The sequence below is a fragment of the Fulmarus glacialis genome, unplaced genomic scaffold, assembly GCF_000690835.1.
Source record: "Fulmarus glacialis isolate BGI_N327 unplaced genomic scaffold, ASM69083v1 scaffold8008, whole genome shotgun sequence".
Lineage (NCBI taxonomy): Eukaryota > Metazoa > Chordata > Aves > Procellariiformes > Procellariidae > Fulmarus > Fulmarus glacialis.
Window position 1 is genome coordinate 30938 of NW_009226256.1, and position 17852 is coordinate 48789.

The following is a 17852-nucleotide window of genomic DNA, read 5'->3' on the forward strand; positions in this document are numbered from 1 at the left end:
AGCAAAGTAGCAGGCAATGTAATCCACACGGACATAGATGGATAACGAATTCTGTGATTGTAAAGCAAGAGCCAGATCTTTTACAATACAGTGTAAAAGCATCATATTTTATGAAGGTTATGAGAGAAGTTTATGCACAGCCTTTGAATTTTTAGCTCCAGATTGTAAAATATTTTTTTCTTGGGGGGGGAAAAAAAGAAGTATCTGCAAACTCCTCTTTTTGTATTCTGAACAACTGCTTGTCAGCGACCAGATGCAGTTCCACTTTTCTAAACCAAACATTTTTGATGATCCTTTGCAAGTTTTCTTAGAAATACAGGTAAAATTTAAGTAATCATCTTCAGGAGTGAAAAAGATGTTTTTCTTCAAGACAGATGCTTGATTTAGGAATTTCCTTTTTAAGTGTAAGAAATGACAATTTTATACTTTGAAAAGTCAGCTAAGGTCAAGATTAACATAGCATCCATTAATTAGTTTGTTGATATCATGAAGGCTTTTCTTGTCATCCCACTGATGAATGAGGGAATTTGCATCTCAGCAGGTAAACATGTTTGACACTTCCTTAATCTACTGCACAGCCAAAAATAAGAGACAAAGTGGAATACAGAGTCAAAACAATTTAGAAAACAGATTACTAGTTACAAAGGAATATGAATGAAGAGTAACTTTTAAAAATAACGTATATTCTGGACTGATGTGTTCCATAAACATTTTCTTTGCTAATGGAAGCCTTCAGGGAACAAATACTTATTTCATATGCCTTCCATTCTGCTCAAATCATTTTAGACTTCCACTGTAACTTTGCCTTTTATTTCCTTCTGTTCTCCTTGCCTTGGTTAGATTAGAGAGGTAGGGTGTTAATGGGGTACTTGATGAAGATTGAAGACCTATTTTCTCCCCCCTCGGAGACCAGCCTGATTTGAACAAATTGAGGAGAATGAAGCAGTCTCTTCATGTTCTTGGGAAAAGCCTTTTCCATTTCAGCATTTCCAGCTTTCAGACATGGTCCCCTTTGTTCACAGAGAAAAAGCAAGAAAAGGTGCCAGCACAAGAAGGTTCTGAATAATTTCATGTAACATCAGCGGGGCTGCAAAAGCTCCCTTTCAATCTTCTTCACGGTTGGTGAGCATGTGAACGCGAGGTGGATCCAGGAGGGGAATGCAGGGAACTAGTGCTTGCAGCTCGAACAGGGCGAGAAACAAGCTGTTGTCCACCAGTCCCCACCTCTGCTGTTGCCACTTCCTTACTACTCTCATCCTTGTGGGTACTGTTTTGTGCTGGGCACTCAAAATGCACACAGTGAAACACCTGGAGAGAAGAAAAGATGAAGATAAGCAAAACAATTAAATGCTGGCAAAAGCACAATCAAAGTAAGATGAAGTCTATATGGAAGTATGCAGGCCAGATCAGTGCCAAAGTACTTAAGTCAAATTAGAATGTTTCACCAAAAGGTCAAAAACATCTGTCCATGGGCCATAAACATTATAAAGTGATACAAGTGGAGCATGAAAAGCCCTTCAAATTATACCAACCTTTACACTAAAAATCAGGAAAATGGTTCCAAAGCGGACAGAGACATTTGTAAATGATTTTTTTCTTTGCCAAGTAGCATAAATATCTACTGCATGCTATTGGATGACAACAACAATTATATTAATTGTCTTAAATGTATCTTGTGATCTAATTGCTTCCTCTAAAGACTGAATGTTCATACATGCTAGAAATGAAATTTAAATCATTACCAAGATGATTCTATTTCAAGATTGCCCTCTGCTGTAATAGCAATGGTAGCTCTACAGATATATCCCGGAGTATGTAGAAAGGCATTCAGAGTGTCCAAGGAGGCTGCTGCTTCATCAGCTGCAATGTTCCATTTCAAACAGTGATCATTTTCTGATGTTTCAAACAATACCTGGGACCACTGTATAGGTGACTGTATCTTAGAGTAAGAGGACCATCTGTTCAAGCATTTTTTCCAATTTATTTTCTACTTTACTTACTCTTACTTCTACTTGTTCTTGAAGTGCCTGGGAGGAGAAGGGGAAGGAACTCTTTAAAATTGTTACAAAACTTCTTTCCACATGATTTCCCGTTGCTACAAATTGCACAGCTTTGCCACATACTAAACAAATAAATCTTTTCTTATATTGATTTAAAATTTGCTATTTTCTCATGCATTGTAGCTTTATAGCTAAAGCTTGATGAATATTAAAAACTGAATTTTAAAATTATTGTTTTAACTTAGTTTTGTATGCTTTTATGACATCTTCTATTATTCTTCTCGCAAATAGATCATGTCTTTAAAGCTCTTCTCACAAACAAAGGTAATCTCTAACTGCCCTTTCCCAGACCCTTTCAAGTTAATGTGGGCAAAATCAAATACCATAAACAAGACATGGGTATACTATATATTCATACAAGACTACAGAATATTATATTTTCTATCCTTTCTTCAATACAACTGAAAACCCTATTATTCTTTTTGACCATGCCTGCTCAAGTGCACATTGCAGACGTCTGCTCAATGACATGTCTGCAATAGCCCCTGGGTCTTTTCTGAGGAGGTAGCTAGTTAATTCAAATTCTGACAGCATACATGAAATGAGTAAAAAAACATTCAGTCACCGCTTTTTTTTATCCCCATTATATTTTCTTGTGCCTCTCAGTGTAAGAATTCTTGCAGTTTTTTATACAGATAGATAGCGATGCATGTTTATATTTCTATATATACACACATGCTCACATAAAGATGTATCTCTATGCCTTTATATATACACATATGAACAGATTACAAATCTACACCTGTACCCACACATACACACACATGCACAAAACGGTTTTTCTCTGCATTTCTTCTGGTGAGGTTTTTTCTAAAGCCGAACTATTATTTCTACAGTGGCATGAATTCTTTCCATCTGTTACAGTTCTTGAGAAGCCAATTTTTGCATTCAGCTATACTTCTTGAGAAGCCCCTTTTATACTCATCCTGCTCCTATGTTTTTAAAGTAACAGCTATTGTTATTTTTCCAGCTGCACTTATCAGCATCAGGATTTGCAGAAAAGAACATTATCTCATCAGTGCACATCTGTAAGACGCTGTTTTCCTTGAAAGGCAGCACAGTCTAATGAATGGGATGGAGGTACCCAAGTCAGAAGATCCCATATTTCTACTGTATCCCATACCAATAGTGTTTCTCATTTAAAACTTCACTTTACATAGTGATGCATGCTTTTTTAAATATAGCATGGGTACCACTGAAATTTAGCTAATACTAGTTTATAAAGTCTGAAGTACCCGATTCTTAAATTGTAACTTCCATTTTTACTGATTCTTTCATACTAAATTCTTAATGCTCAACTCAGCATCTGGCACAGTAACAAGCCTGTGAATTCACAACATAATTTCCAGTTACTCTGCCACTTCAACATACAGAGAATACAGCTTGTGAAAGAAGCAGAGGACAGAGAAGTACAACTGAGCTCATCTGCTTCATCCAGTATCAGAATTACGTATTTCAGAACAGTATTACAAAACAAACAATCCTGCATATGTTTGTCTCAAAAGGCAGAGATGACAGTTCAGCATCATCCTCTGATCAACGGCATGTTATACTTCTCATGGATATTTTAAGAAAGGTTCGACATACAAAGCAGGAAGGCCAAGTACATATACACTGCAGTAATTTGTAAGATAAAGCTCTCGTATTAGCAACTTTCCTTTCCAGGTCAGTAATACTGAAGAGGGATAACAAGATAAAACTTACACAGTCAAAGTATCAGGTGACCTGTCTGACAAATAAATGATGACAAGGACTAAGGAAAAATAATCCTTTTCTTTATAAAAGTAGGATGTCTGGAAGCTCAAGAAAACAAAAATTACACTTCTATCGTGTTCTAACATACCAAAAAGTATTCAAATGCCAGGTCAAAAAAATCTGTGAACATCATGTCTTTCAAAACTTGGAAAACATGGCAAAGGAAAAGATGAGTTTAAAAAATGAAATTATTCACAAAATGGAGAAATTTTATGGGATTTTTTGCAATTACAAAAATCAATTCTTCCCTTTGGAAAGTATAGCTTGTGCTTCAAAATTAAAAGGTATGCGTTGGTAGAACAAGTATTTTTTGTACCTATCGCAGTAAAACTCCTCGATGCTGCCATTAGCATCTTTTGTTTAAAATGAGAATGGTTTGACATAAAATACAACCAGCTGTGGGCAAATAATTCTGGAAACTGCTTGTGTTCTTAATGAAGAGATTACCAAGACTGTAGACTCCAGAACAAACCAAGACTTTGGTTATACTGTTATTATTTAAATTGGAAGTATGAAAAATATCTTGCTGCCTTCTTTGGAAAATGAAAATTTATGACGAAATGTTACAGACCATCTGTTTAATATATATCAAAAAATGTAATTTAGTAATAAGTGCATGCTGATAATGTTCCTCCTCTGCAAGCTTTAGGAAAAATAATTAAAAAAAAAATTTAAAAAATTAGTGTTGGGTACAGATTTTAAAGACAAAAGAGGAAAAGACCTAGAACAGCAGCATGTGTTTATAGTTCCACTGAGCCACTACATGAATAGCTGTAACCTCAATTTGCACATACTGATCTTCACTATAGTTATGCAGTACTCCATATAAATAACTACACAGAATATTAAATTCCTTGGAAATAGTAACCAATTTGAAATTAGAATTATGTTTAACAGCCCATTACTCTTCAGGGCTTAAAGCTACCTTTAAGAAGTAAAAGTTGGAGGTAATGTTTCTTGTAGGCTGATTTGCTAAGTTTATGCAATGAACCTCATTCTTTTTTAATAAAGAGATGAGAACTTACAGAGACTGGTATGAGAGCGAACAAGACTGTCTATATGGATCAGTAATGGAAGAGGCCTTCTTCATGCATGTACAACAACCCTGGAGGCAGCTTCTGACCCTGTATTTCTAAAAACTCACTGATTAAGACTGAACTGTATACCACAAGAGACAGTGCTTAGGAAAAAAAAAAAAAAAAAATTGTATTCCCAGTTCAGTTGATTGGTCAGCTTCTTTCCAACTGTCTGCTGAGAACTGATGTTGACATCTGGTGGTGCATGTGTTTGCAATAATTGCTCTAAAATTGGACATAAATAAACAATGCTATTTGGCAATTCTTCCAATGCTTAAGAACCAGCAACCTCATATGTGAAATATGATCAGAAATCCTGACTCCTAGAGCTGACAAACTCTAATTACTACAAATGTAATAGTGCTATCCAAAGTTCATTGTAAAGCGTGAAAGTACAGTGTTTTGTAGTGAACTACATGTGTGGGATGTAGACATGTATGCATACAGAGAAGCAGCAGCTTTTGGTGCCTCTTATAATCTCGTCATATAAGGTCCTTATCTCACAAAGACTTACATAGCTGTTTCACTGAAGTCAACTATAAAATCTGGACTTCATCTGAGACAATACACAACAATTACGGAAGACAGAAGCACAAGTAAACAAAAAGAGGATGATATTGCACTTGGTTGGTTAGGGCAAAATACATTTTTTCTGTATAAAATGAATTGAAAAATCTCTTGGTTTGGCCACTATTGGTTAACTGATTTACCAGGAATGAAAATTAATTATAAGAGAATCTTACGCAAATAAGATTTTCTTATGAAGAATGAGATTTTTATTATGTTTTATTCATTGAGAAGATAATATAAAGGTGATAAAACCAAGTAATGAGAGACTATACACCTTCCTCTAGTGCACTAAAATGGTATTTTCATCGTTCATCAAAATAAGGATTAATTTAAAACCAAACCCAATAAGGAATGTTTGATGGCACTGTGGAAAGGTCAAAACCAGAAACGCTTTACTGTACTTTGTCTGTAAAACCCCCCAAATATCCCCCAGACTGCAACAGCCCTTCAACTCCGTAGGAAAGACAGTAAGACAGTTCACAAATACTCAAATAAGAAAAGCACTCATTCTTATTTTGCCAGAGCAAAAAAATGAAGCAAGTACATTTTAGAAGGCATTATCAATTTCATTGCAAGATGTGAAAAACTGTACTGTTGTAGATTCATAAAGAATATAGGTTTTCTTAAAAGTTCCTTACCTCATTAGCTGTGTTGTGAGTTCCGACTATTCTGATAAAAGATGCAGGCTGTTTATCAAAAGTGATTGTTTGCCAGGATCTACAAAAAAAATCCAGAAAGCCATACAAATATTAAACATGGTCACAAGAGCTTGCAGTAACACATACAGAGAATCCCTTCAAGTGACAGTACGTACTATTATCACTTAATAGGGCAAACAGAGAAACACTTTTCATCACCTGAATTTCCAGCATTCCTGTTCATTTTTAAGTGCCTTGGCTCTGCTTATGTGTTTTCATACATACCTTACACTACTATAATTTGTATGCAGAAATAATACTCATATTATTGCTAAAAGTTAAGAAAATGGTAAAAGAAAAAAAAAACTGAATCGAAGTCTAAAATCCTTGACTAATATTGACCGTATTAGATACACAAAAGATCAGATAAATAAAAGTAAATGCGTCCATCTGTTAACTACTCATGAGAAATCATCAGAGCTTGGTTAAAGAAAATTACAGCCCCATCCTGACACAAAGGCAGTGGGGAGAACAGACCACCCCCCAGAGCTAGAGTATAACTTTTTAGGCTAGACTGAGAATGCTAGAGGTAGACTGGGACCACGATAACCTTCCTTCCTCATTCATACTCTTGTGATCTGGGGGAGGTACAACACCTCAAGTAGCCTAATACACAGCAGGAAACAGACGCCAATTCCTACCATACCTTTGTGCTTACAGAACACACAGACAGTGAAACAGAAGAAACAAAAAGAATACTGGGAACTAGAGGTTCAGTTGGATGTCAGTCTTCCACTACACTGGAAATTTAAATTGTTTTAGATTCATAAAACATGAAAGCTAGATACAGAATTTAACTTTTTAGCAAAACTAGACTCTATCACAGAAGGCTTCAGAAATAAAATTAGTCAAGTATAACTTGATTAACTCACTACAGAAGAAAAACATTGGATAGTTTTCCTGAATGTGTCCAGAATACCTTCAAAAGTGTTCATATAAGAAATAAGGGACCAAAGCAAAACTGGAATAAAACACCACTTGCCACCAGTAGACTACCCCAAAGACTGGCAGTATGAACAGCTTGGTTGCTAACTATTTGTCAGGCACTTGAATTTTCCCTTAGTAGGAAAACCTCTTTGTCACAAACATAGCATTTCTGGGTTTAATTTAGTCAACTATTACTTTTATCACTGCTGTCAGGTCATATTTGCTTAAAGAAGATTATGAGCCCAATCAAGAAGTAATTTCAAGTAGTTTACTGGTATTATTGCATGAAGTAATGGAGGTAATTAGAGTTACCCATCATAATAGAAAGGTGCGGTCTGTGTCAGGCCTCAGAGGTACAGCAGTTATCTACCTAATGCCACGGTTTATTTATATCCCTTATGTGGCTATGTCCTCCTTATTTTAAAGCTCAGGCTGCTTCTTCAAGCTCCAAATAAAATATAAAATGAGAATAGACTATTTTGTTGACTGTCTCAAGATCTGAAAGATTGCTATGATTTAAAACATTTTTTTCCCTAAACAGGAGAACAATTCTTCTTGAGTTTCCTTCTCATATTACCCTAGTACAGCCAGTCAGTTAATCTTCATGGCGAAATGTAACTTGTTACCTTGAAGTATAGAGTCCCAAAGATGAGTGGCTGGGACAATCAGATGATTGCAACATTACTTCTCATAACAAAGTATTGCCATAATTTGCATTATGCATATACTTTCACATTTACATGCATGCACTTTATGCAAGGAGAGTGATGATGTAAAAATCAGATTTCCCTATTCAGTGATTTGGAAAATATTCTAAAGCTATTCTAAATAAAAGAGTTTAAAATAATCCTAAAGAAGCTATTAAGAACAGCCTATGCCTTCCTAGCCTCTAAGGTAGAGTTTGTGTTCTGTGACAAGAAAATAGGTTAATTAGGGATCATAGAATAGAATATAAATGGGTCTGTATTTATTTATAGCACTTCTGAGCACTGGTCAAATACTCACTGCAAGAGTTCAGTGCAGATTTTCTGAAGATGGCAGTCATATGAAGTGACAGCAAGGAAGCTGACGCATCTATTTGGGAATACAGCTGAAAAGCATGACATGCTAAGAGAGGTTGAGAAAAAGGCCTCTGAAGATCCTTTTGACAACACACTTCTAGATCAGCTCCTCCAGGAAGCTCCTAAGTTCTTCCACTTCCCACTGCATTGCAAGTCCTTACTTTCTGCTACAATGCTGTTATTAGGATTGGATTATAATTACCCTTTTAATAATATTAAAACATGATAGAAAACAGTAAAAAAAATTCTGGAGGATGCGAGACTTGAAGGGAGATAGGGTTTTCAATAAATTTGTCCCAAGAATATTTACTGTTTTGATATGTGTCCATTTTATTCCTTTCCCATTGGAAAAAGAAAGTCTAAATTATCGACAATTTGTAGAAGAGTTATTAAAATTCAAGTTATTAAAATTCAAGGATATTGCAACTAGAGAATTAGTACTTGATGGGATAATGAGAAAATTAGGCCTCTTTGTTTTTTCCTTTTTGCTAAGGAAATAAACTAAGTAGAAAACAACCAAAATGGATTCGGAAAAAGTCACTTTTGAAATAAGCAAGGCAAACCTTATTAACTAGAAAGTTGCACTGATTTTGACTGTAACAGTACATTTGAGAACATCGATATATACAAAGCAATATCTCACCAGTACAGATATAATTATGCAACAAAGAGATAATTTATGTAGTGTAGCTATACCCATATGGGAAGAGAGATTACTGACAGAACATTATCAAGGCATATCTGCCCTCTTTGCATTTTTTGCTGATATAACAAATTCAGTAAGACTTCTACTTATGTATCAAGCTATAACAATTGTTCAGTGTTGTTCCTCGATAAAATTAAAGATATCATAGGTAAGCCTTATATTTCTTTTTAATCTTCTTCTTTTACTACTAGGTATCTCTTCTGTATTATTGTAATAATTTCAGTTTCTCTGTAGAAATTTTATGTTGCAAATTATTTTGTAGTCATGCCATTTGTGTAGTCATGCCATGCGTATGTGCTTATTTTATACTTTCCTCACATGAGCTAGTCTTTCTATCCTCAAAATCGCTTTTGATGGTCTTTACAAAAATTTCCTCCAAAATTTATATATAGCTCTGGTATTGACTCATACATAAGTCACTGTATTCCAGGAACAGCAGCATTAAAACATATCAAAAGCACCTCATTTTTGGTCTGGGATTAGATACTTCTGTGTAACAGATGCCATTTCTTCACCTTTACTCCCCATATGCCAAGCAAACAAATCTTTCAAGCTGGTGGCAATACTTTCACCTTCTTTACCTAGTACACGGTCATAAAGAAGCTATCAAACTTACTTCTCCCATAAACTGACATTGTTTGTCTTTGGACTTTCTGTATCTCTGTACTCCTTATTAGTGACCCTATAACAAATTAATTTTTCAGGGTTTAGCTTTTTTAAATATTCAGGAAGCGTCCACCTTTTTTTCTGCTTTCACACTTGCCTTGCTGGTTGATTCATTTTAGATTTGCTGCTCAATCTGCAGCAGCCCTGGTCATCACTTTCACAACAGAAATAATCACTACCTCAAGCTGAGGTTTACATCTCTAAGAGAATATCGGGACTAGCAGCCTACTCATACCAGGGTCCTCAAGCTGAAATGCAGCACTACAAGTTGTTTGGCTAGCGAAGATCCCCTGATACCACAGTTCCATTTTCCAAAAGAAATTAGCCTTGTTACAGTCCTACGGTGTTTTATTTAACACTCTACATCTCACCTCAGCCACCCGACTTCTAACTCTCTCGTTCTGCCCCACTCCCCTAAGGAGATGCAGTAATTGATGATTAGCATTCCAAAGCCATGCTTGCATCCTGTAAGCCTGTCATATTTAATTACATTTTAACTATATTCGTCTTCTATAATAGCCTGAACATAATTTAGATAATTATCTTTTGCTCTCTTATTCTCTGACTCTGCCTGTCTCACTTAGAGCTCCTTGCAATGAAAATCATTTTCTCTGCTCAAACATATAAAGAGACTCTTGGGCCAAGTGCTTTCATCTCTCCAACAGCAACAGCTGTCACTGAAAACTCAATAGCTTTGTGCATCCCACAATCTTTTCACCATATTCTATTCAGAGGAAGAAGAAAATAATCAGAAACCCCTCCACTTTCATGTTTCTTCCTGTCTTTTTCTTTATTAGGCTATTGCAAGAAGAATGCAAGAAATACTGATGTCCAAGTAAATTATAACAATAGCTTGCTATTGCTTAAGCTTTCTATAGCTCCAAAATAGCAATTCACCTCTTAAAGATTTTAATGGCCTTTCTCAGCATTTGGAATCCTTGCCTAGTTATTTCTATGAAAAGCTGCTATCTTTCTAAAGATCTATTACATATGATAGAATATAAATAGTGATCCTTCCGCGTTATTTCCTTGTCTTCCAGAAAGAACAAATCAAGAAAGAAGGGGAAGCTTATCTTTTCTAATGAGCCACTGGCACTACAGAATACCACCACACTGTGGGATCACCAGAGCAGCACTTATTACAGCTGAAACCAAGTTCAGGCCAAAAATGTTAAGATGAAAGAGAAAGCTGTTACATGTAACTAACATTCATCAAGCTGTAATACCCACATTGTATTCATATAATGGCTTGCTTTAGGCTAAGCATGTACATTTTGTATGTGCACATTGTGTCTCCTCACTTTCCAAGGAGACATACAACCTCCATTTTTTGTTCCTCACTCCAAGAAGAAAAGCAAAGCAGAGCTGGAAGCAAATGTGGAAACGAACACCACACCCTGAAAAATGTCAATTACCAGCAAGTAACCTCCATTTTGCTTTCTAATGCTTGTCCACATATGCCTCATTCTATAGTAAGTAATAAAACACTTCTTAGCTTATTTGGATGTGGACTTTTTCAGCTGTGACTACATATTTTTTTAATGAAATACAGCATTCATCATGATGGAATAGTGAGGAGATATTTGTAAAAGCAAATTACAGGAAAGGGAAAGAAGAGATGTGTTGTCTTTCTATACATCAGGCTGATGACTGTACTATAAACAAGACAGCAAGTAACTACCATGTAATGCTGCCAAATAAAAAATTGCGTGCACACATAAGCAAGCCAACTGAGACTCGAAAAGTACTGTAGTATGTTCTGCATGATGTGTGTTACATCCCTTGCTTTCTTAATAAATAAAACTAAATAAAAACCATACTAACCTCTACTATGGAGTACCTACAAAATAAACACAGAAGCGTGCACTAAAAATGCTCTAACAGTTACTGTCATACAGACATTTTTCTTTATAAAATACCAAAAAGGTCTACAGCTACCTTATAAATTGCCTATAAAAAACATGTTTTCTACCATAACAGTACTAAACAATAAAGTGAAGTAATACTCCCTCTCCTGCTAAAGCTGTAATTTAACATAATACTAATTCAGAAAGTCAGACCCATAGATCGCAGAAGTCAAACTAGGTAGCTGGCTCAGCCACTCCCTTTCCATCCAGCCTCCCAAGCCTCTGAGGGGGAAGACAAAGCAGGAGAAAGAAAATATTGTGAGGAATCAAGAGTCATCTACATTTTGGTTTTTAAAGTCAAATTAAGTGCATTCTACCCCTGGTCTACCTCAACTAAAAACTGAGACTTAAAACTGAGTTTCCATCCTTTCTGCTGTCACCATGACAGCACTCTCTCAAAAGGTGGCCCGTCAAACATGGTAGTTCTAAGGAAGCAAGGAAGGTGCAAGCTAGAAGTAACAGCTTTCTCTCTGCAGCTCCCAGAGACAGAGGCAAAACTCACCTAATAATGCATCTTGGCTATATTTATGCTACAGTCCATTGATGAGCTAGCAAATATACTTTATCCAGGCTAATAAGGAAAAAAAAATAAAGGACTTGAAAAACTAATGGCAGAGGTAATAAAAATGGTTAAGAGAAATATAATGAGAGTCTAGAATAAATGTGAAAATAATGAATACTAAATCACCTGTCGCGGTGTTTGTTACCTAATGGTTTTATATATTGCCAAGTAAAAATAGGTATTCCCACCTTTTGGGAAAACTCCCCTCAAAAGTTTTTATTCTAAATATACTCCCTGTAAGGAACATACAATTCTGAAAGCATCTGAACAAATTTGTAGTTATTTCTGCTCTATGATTGGTCCCTCCCACCAATCCAAACAAAATACCTGTCCTCTGTAAGAACACTTTACTGAACTGGTATAAACGTTTTATTGCATATGATTTACTGTCGAAACCAAATGTAGGCTTTATAAAGCAGACCTATTAGAATAAAAATTCCCACATAAAATAGATTTAATGCAGTCTATACAGACTTTCTGACACCTTTATAAAGCTTCTAATGTAAAACATGCCTTATAGTAATCCCTACTTTCACAGCTTCAGTGCTGACATTTTTGCTGTTTTAGAAAAAACATTACATAAAGAAAATGTTAAAATAGTCAAATTGAGCAATGGTAAAACTGAATGTAGTAATTATTTTTCTAACTAAATGTAGTAACCGATTTTCAAATATATCCACATGCCAATGTAGGCAATTAGTAGCATTTTTGTACTGCATAAGCTGTGTACTCGTATAATTTAGCTTGCTCACACATTTTTTCAATTTCAACAGGTTGTTTTTCTGTACTTCCGGAAATATAGTTTATATTTAAAAATCTTACACAAAATGAAATTATTAGCAATTTTCTGGCAACTGTCTGGCAGAACACCATGACCCAAATTTCTATGCCATAGCAAGAACTGTGCATGTAGTATCTACACATACATCCTTGGGGGATGGCAGTGGTAGCAGATGAAGGCTGTGAACTTGAGTAACTTGACCTGTAAGTTCATCTTGGGTACTTTAGCGTACACCAGAGCACACGCGCAGAAGACAGGTTTGCACAATCCTAGAGGTTGAATTGGTTTTGTTGTGCTTACTCATTACCAATAGTTACTGCTCCTGATGTTCATGTAGATAGCAAAGATATGAAAAGCCATCCAACACATTAACATACCCAGTAATACAACTAGTGGGATGCTTTTAACTTTGAAGACTTCTCCCCCCCATAATCCTACAACAGATTGTAAGCTATTTTTGTTATATAACTTTTCATACCAATGAAATAGTTGATTAACAGCAAATATATAAATAATATTTTTAGAGATATGAGACAGAATCATACTCCCTATTAATCAGTTCCTTTGTACTGTGTAGACTAACACTGTATTTATCGCACTTCTCTCTTACATTCCCTTGGGTGTGATTTCATGGCCCACTCGTAAAAACTTCACATTTACAGCAACCGCCCTTCTATTACTGTCGATAACATCTAATTGACATGTCAAACCTCCAAGGAACGCAGTAAATTGAACCACAGCCTCTAAGAAGAATAAAACAGTGAAAAAAGTAAATCAGCATGTGCCTCCTCCTAACAGCAATACAAGCGTACTGAGGTTTCCTAATGGAAAGGAGGAAAACTGTAACCCTTTCTACTACTACACTGAATTATCTATTAACCTCAAGGTCAGAAAACAAAGCCCTGTGACCTCAGACTGAAACTCGCCTAGAAAAAAACCTGAACCCACATCCATGACTGCAGTAACCTTAGACATGAGACTACAGTGAACTAAGACAGACAAAAATAACAAATACAACTTTTGCTTCTGTTACCTTGTTATAGAACAGAAAAAATGTAGCTCCCCTCCCAATAGTTTCTGATAAACTAAATTTCAGTATTTAATTCATAACTCTGTACCTTAAAATTTTATAGACAAAGAGCTAGGTAAAACTCACAAATATAATTTTAAAAACAGAGGAAACGACTCATGATGAAAGAGCACAAAATAAAGCCAGGCAAAACTTGTTTAAGTAGCAACCAAGGTAACAGGAAAAAGGCAGAATGACTTTATAAATATGTAGTTGAAGTGTATGAAATCCATTAAGAAAGAAAAATTGGTTTACAGGGATACAAGAAAAATCATGGAATGAAATTAGGTAATATGATATTCAGCACTGGTATCAAGAAAAAAAATTCTTACTGTGGGAACTCAGTGTGATAGAAAAGCAAAGAGCAGAATGGAAGCACCATCCCTTCAAGCATATGAAACAAACTGATGGAGCATTATTCTAAAAAAATATACCACATACCACATAGTGCAGAAATCCCCAAAGGATGAACCTAAAGATATAATAATAATTCTTCCATTTTGTGATTCATGGATATAATCTGTCCTGGTAAAAACATTACTGTGAATAAATCAATGGCTTAATACTGCATATATCTCAATGCAGGATATTTGTAACACTAAAGACCATACCTGTTTTGGCCAAACATAAGCAAATGTGTACTTTTCAGAGTTTTAATGAAATTAGATCCTGAATATCAACAATCTAATTTGGGTAAATCTCTAGATTTGATGCATTAACATCTGACTGGCCTCCTGAGTATACAAGATGTCAGCAGTCGCTATATTTAATGGCTTTGCCTGTAAGAAAGGGCTACAGACAAAATAGTAACTTACCACCCAGTTCGTGAACATTTGCGCATCTCCTATGCACTGGGTTATTAGATAATCTTATGCAACAATGAATTTCAAAATAAAAAAACATAACTGCAAAACAACAGTTCAAGTATTCCTTGCTTAGGCAAGGCATTCCTTTCTTATCTCAGGCAGATAAATGGGCCGGTTTCACAGGAGACATCTATAATTTGGATAACATTTTTGTAGTAATATTTATTTATAAAGGTGCTGAGAGTGTGCATGTGTGTGGGTGCCTGCATGCATGTGGGTATGTGCATGCATGCACAGACATTTTCAAAAGAGAGAATATTATGACTCAGTGAAGGCAATCCAATGTACTGCCATAGCATCCTTCCATAATATAAAAGCAGTAATCCGCACTGTTGAGTCCTTACCCAGAAGTTGCAAATTTGTTCCTGTGCTGACTGGAAAAAAACTTTGCTTAGCAGCATACAAGAGAGTAGTATTCTCCTCCTAGTTAGAAAATTAGGATTTCTGTTACATTGAGCAGAGTTGGCAATAGCTGGCGAAGACCTCTTAAGACAACTGGCTTTTCCAGAATTGCTTAATGTTGTAGGTCAAACTGGGACCCAAATGTTTATGGGAGGGTATATTTAAGTATTCTTAGCCTGTATGAGCGATCAGTCACAGAAGGAGGATGATAGAATTTACAAATCTCTGAGAGGGGCAAGATACACTGAGGTAAAGCTCAACAACAGAATAAGGTTAAAAGAGAAATAAACCTACTAAGAGCACGTTTTCTTACACTATCAAAGAGCTTCTCCATGGCAAATAACAGAAAGGTTGTACATTTAAGTGAGGCTGACCACTGAAAACAATGGTGTTTGTTGTAAGACAGAGCAACAGCCAAGATTCTGACTACAATTTAATATATAAGACAAAATTAATGTTTACTTATAAAGCAAAATTTAATTCTGGCAAGGCATTATCTATAAGGTTTAAAAGAGACAGTGATCTTTTCGCATCATCTTCACATTTAGCCTGCATCTCCAAAATTTGCTTATGCACTAATAAAATAAGCAATGTGTAACTTGCCATCTTACTGATGTTTAATATTAAAAAGTGACCACAGTACAATCAAGCAAAATATAGCAACGTAGTCATGCTATAACTTTCAAGGAATACATGCGTTTCTTGTACCTCTACACTATAAGGAACACTTACAGACCCAGTATGTTGCTGCAGAAATGGGCTGCTCAGGTATCCATCTCAGTGTCTCAAAAACTTACATTCTTCAATCTCAGCAAGCATTTCCTTATAATTAATTATCATCTTTCCAGAATTTTTTTCAGCACTCTTAAACTTTTCAAAAGGCATAAAGGTTTCACCCTTCACTAAAAAACACAGTGTTTTTACCATCTGATTTCCTTTTTAGCCTGGCAGACATGACAGATTAAGTCGAGAAGAAAGGATACAAAGAGGAGAGGACAAAGTTTTATGATTAATCTCAGGAATAAGAATATGTAGAATCAGGTCTTGGAGCTTCAGTATCCAGGAGTGTCCCCTACCTACAACATACACACCATATTTATCAACTTAATATTGGTTCTACAAAACCTAATTCATTAACACTGGTGAAGTATTTTTAGCTGTTTTGATGGCGTATGTTGAAAACAGGCATGGTACCATGTTCAAGTAAATGCAGAAGACAATCAAGTGAAGTTGAGAATAAGGATGTTTTAAAATGGAACATAGGAAACGTGTTCTCAGAACCAAGAAGTCTGAATGCTTCTATAATTTGGTCCCTGGGCTCAGGGAAGCACAAATCTGTTTTGAATTTCAGTTTTTGTATAAATCTATCCTAACAACAAGCAGTAAAGACAATAGTAGCGTAAGTAATATTATCTCAGATTCTGCTATGTTCTTCCCTCCCACCCCCCAACAAATATTCTGCCCACGAAGCAATGCTGTGTCTCTGGCATATTAGGAAAAAAAAAAAAAAAGAAAAAAAAAAGAAAATGGACTGAGAAAGTCAATGGACATTGAAGTGTACCTGAATCTACCCAATACATATGTGAAATACGCAACAAAAAGCCTATGGAGATGGTTGATGTATGACAGATGACATACATAAATGACAGATTTACCATAAAACATCAAAGTGCATGTAAAGTAATCAGTGAAATAGTTTAAAGTAAATTCATATTGTCTTTAAGAAAAAGAAGTAAAATTACAACAAGAAGTCCTATTGAAAAGCTCTAGAAACTGGGTGCTCAAACAAAATCTCAAACAAATACGTGTTCAAGAAAGTCTTCACCGTATTGCTCAGTAGACAGTGAGTGAGAAAAGTTGCTGTGTCAGAAGGGAATGCAATGCTGAGCACTATGCATGGAAATAATGCAAAGGACAAGTCTGATTATCCAACCCATGACTTTGATTTGATAACTTCTAAACTAAACGTGGTCAATGCATGCAAATTTGACAAATCAACTGTAACTGTATGTTGGATTAACATGTTTTTAAAAGTCACAGGCATCACAACAGGAGGCAAGAAATCTACAGGCAGGCCATGTCTAGACAGATAAATGACAGCAACAACTTGTGATGAAAGCACCATGGCATGTCAACATGGTGATTTACACGACTTACAAGCTAGCACAAAATCAGTGATTTTGGCAGCAGCTGGCGTTGCTCAGATTCAGTTGGGATAAGTAGTTGCAAAGATAAATATATAGATGAAAGAACGGCTAGTGCAGAATATGCAAGAATGAGCAGCCAGAAACCAGACAGACCAAATCCCATCCACTTCCACAACACGGAAAACAAATCCCTTCCTGCTAAAACCAAAGATGCTTTATGAGTATCGACCCAGGAAGTAAGACAATCAGAAAAACAATGAATAAATAAAGAAATAAAAAATGCCTGAATATCAGAAACATATTTGGGGGTTGATAAAACAATTAAGGCAGCCTCTCTCTCCTTCAGTACTGTCTTTTCAAAGCAGAATGAAAATACATTTACCGAAAACCCCTCCTCCTGTGTCTAGCGCTTACAGTAGAAGAAGTGGTTATCTGTAAAGAGTAAGAACTAGCTTATACTTAAAAAGTAATCTCTTGTAATAAGAATAACTTGAAAGTTTGCTATTTTATCACAGAAGCTTTAGAAAGTCATCTGGCAAGAATCAAAAAGGCAAAGCCATCGGGATGTCTAATTTCTACGGAAACGTCAATGTAATAAT

The 17852-nt window shown here is 35.7% G+C and overlaps 1 long non-coding RNA gene across 1 annotated transcript; it reads right to left on the reverse strand.

The window, feature by feature from the left end:
• Window positions 1-605: 605 nt before the first annotated feature.
• On the reverse strand, window positions 606-6188 carry LOC104080371. The gene is made up of 2 exons (XR_683559.1): window positions 6100-6188; window positions 606-1308 (listed from the first exon to the last, which is right to left on the reverse strand). It is a non-coding gene; the product is annotated as an uncharacterized LOC104080371 (long non-coding RNA).
• Window positions 6189-17852: the final 11664 nt, after the last annotated feature.